Source organism: Parus major, chromosome 2 (genome assembly GCF_001522545.3).
Source record: "Parus major isolate Abel chromosome 2, Parus_major1.1, whole genome shotgun sequence".
Taxonomy (NCBI): Eukaryota; Metazoa; Chordata; class Aves; order Passeriformes; family Paridae; genus Parus; species Parus major.
Genome location: NC_031769.1, coordinates 121,096,866 through 121,099,365, shown reverse-complemented (window position 1 = coordinate 121,099,365; position 2,500 = coordinate 121,096,866). Strand labels below are relative to the sequence as shown.

General features: G+C 38.6%; 1 protein-coding gene across 2 annotated transcripts in view; it reads right to left on the bottom strand.

Moving 5' to 3' along the window:
* ZFHX4 (zinc finger homeobox 4) overlaps positions 1-2,500 on the bottom strand; it is a 149,981-nt gene that overhangs the window by 126,756 nt on the left and 20,725 nt on the right. The window lies entirely within an intron of this gene.

Below are 2,500 nucleotides of genomic sequence, written 5' to 3'. Positions count from 1 at the left end.
TACAAATCTTCCTTGTGCAAAAGTCCCCAGCAGGTAGCTGGCTATCCCTGATTAAGCACCAATCACAATTTTTCCCCACACTTTAGTCACCTCAATGGGCAACGGAACAGAAATTAATATTTACTGCAACCAGTCCCATCATCCTAGGGGACAATTGCATGCACTCAGTTTTTTCGTTGCAAAACGTAATGAACACCATTTCAAATACCATTTTGATGTTATCAATCCTGGTGAGTTGCCCATCTCTCAACCACTGCCTCAATCAACATCTTCCCTAGCTTAACAAATCATACGCAAGCACTACTGATGAAAATCCTTCAATCATTTCTTGCGGGCAGGCGTCTTAGACCATAAACTCCCTTTGTTGAGAACAAGATGCACTCTATAAAAGCCATATCAGTGTCTGGCAGCAGGGTAAAAGCACCAGAGGAAAGTCAGGCACACATTGGTTAAAAGTCTGCTTTCCTTCATTTTTTTTCCTGAGCCTGCAAGGCTCCAACCACTGTAATAGTAGCCTGATTACAGCCTAAGCTACCCCGAGTCCTTGCAGATCTCTCAGTTTACAGAATGATGGCACTGTACACAACAGCTGAGTACTCTGAAACTTTAGTGGTTTTTTTCAGCCTATGTTATAGACCCTGCCTGGCTTTTATGCAGGAGGTAAGCAATCTTCATTCCAGTCATAAGTCAGCATGATAGATCTCATTAATTTTAGACAAAAGCAGTAACCAATTTATCAGATAAGTTTTCAATTAAGTACAAAAGTTTGATTTCATCATGAAAAGTATTGTTTTAGATATCTGAAGCATTAATTTTTTCTACATCTTCTCATTTACAAGAAAAGGAAATCTAATTCAAAAATTTTGCGTAGCTGGACAATATAAGTTTATATACATAATAGACAGGTGCTATATCCCTGCATAAAATCACTCAGTGTGATTTGGGGATTAAAAAAATCCTTCCCTAGAAAGGCTTCAGTGAAGGTCACTGAGATATTAAGTATGAAGGATAGCTGCTTAATTTTTTTTAAGTGTAATCAAGTCTAATCTTGTCAGCTACATCAGAGAGAGGAAGTGATCAGTTTAAGATACATCAGAAGATTTGCATAGAATGAAAATGAATCAAAATTAGTTTTGGTATCTGAGATGGCTAAAATGACAGCCTAATTGCTCCTGAATCAAACGTCACAAAGCTTGGTGTGTAATTTTAATCACTGATGAGAACCAGGTTAAGTTTGCTCGTGGCACACATGCAATTTAAAAACCTTTTGAAATAATCTGATCACAATGAGCATGAAAACTTAATAATTCTCTAATTAGTCCAGAGACAAGCATGTTTACCTTCCCATTTGGCAAATCTGTACAAATAGTATATGCATCCTGAAGAAAGGCTACACATGTAACACATTCTCCTCCAAAGGCCTTATCTACAGATACAAAGCTGTACAAGGAGAGTTGCACCAGAAAGCAACTCCCAGCCCCTTCCATCTGTAGAGGACTGGTAAAAATGTCTTCATATTGGCGTCTCTCAACTCTGATACAAAATGATAAACAATGCTGGTACAAAGTATTTTTACATGTATCCATTCTGCTACTGCACTTGTGAGGCTATTTCAGTCACATGTAAAGGTGCATGCAGGCATGAAGATACACACACAGCTGGCACACAACATGTGTACAAAAAGTCTTTTGGGCTATTGCACAGAAAAAAAGTCAGTAGTGCTTCTGTTTTGTTTCCCAGCAGTGACACAGGGATAGATGTTCGGTAACACTGCCCTACCCAGTACCATGAAAGGATCAGTCAGGGTGAAACCTCTTTAGTAAGTAAAACTAACTGATAAAAAGGAGTTAATACAGCAAATGGAACCAGCTGCAACTCCCCTAAAACTATTCTAGCCCTATCTGAGGCTTTCCATTTAACCTTTTCTTCTGGCAGCAGGCTTTACCCATACTGCAGCGTACTGTGGTATGGCACAGCACCAGTGTCCAGTGCACAGACAGAAACAGTTGCCAGTTACACTCATGGGCATGCACACTATACTGGGGCCAGATGGCACTTATGAGCAGTAAGTAATTTTAGGCAGATACAAAATGGGTTCTGCAGCATAGCATCTCACCCTTCCCCTTCTTCCCACAGCCCTGTGCTGAACAGTCGTGCTGTTGCAATTTTCTCTTAAAAGATTTAGCAGAAGTAAACTATATTTTTAAACCTTCCACCACATAGTCAAAGAGAAAAACAAAACCAGCGCAGTAACAAGTGTCATAACATCTTTTCTGTTACTTAATCAACATTTTTAAATAAGCTGCACATTTATAATTGTCTCCTTATATAACTTCAGTATTAATCAGTACTAAACAATGACATCAGCCCTCTGATCACAATTGTATAAACAAGAGTATATTTCATTCCAATTAAAACAAATACTAAATCTTTGAACTGACGAGCAGCACAGACAGAAACCATAATATATATTTCCATACTTGAGCTGTTTACAGTCTTT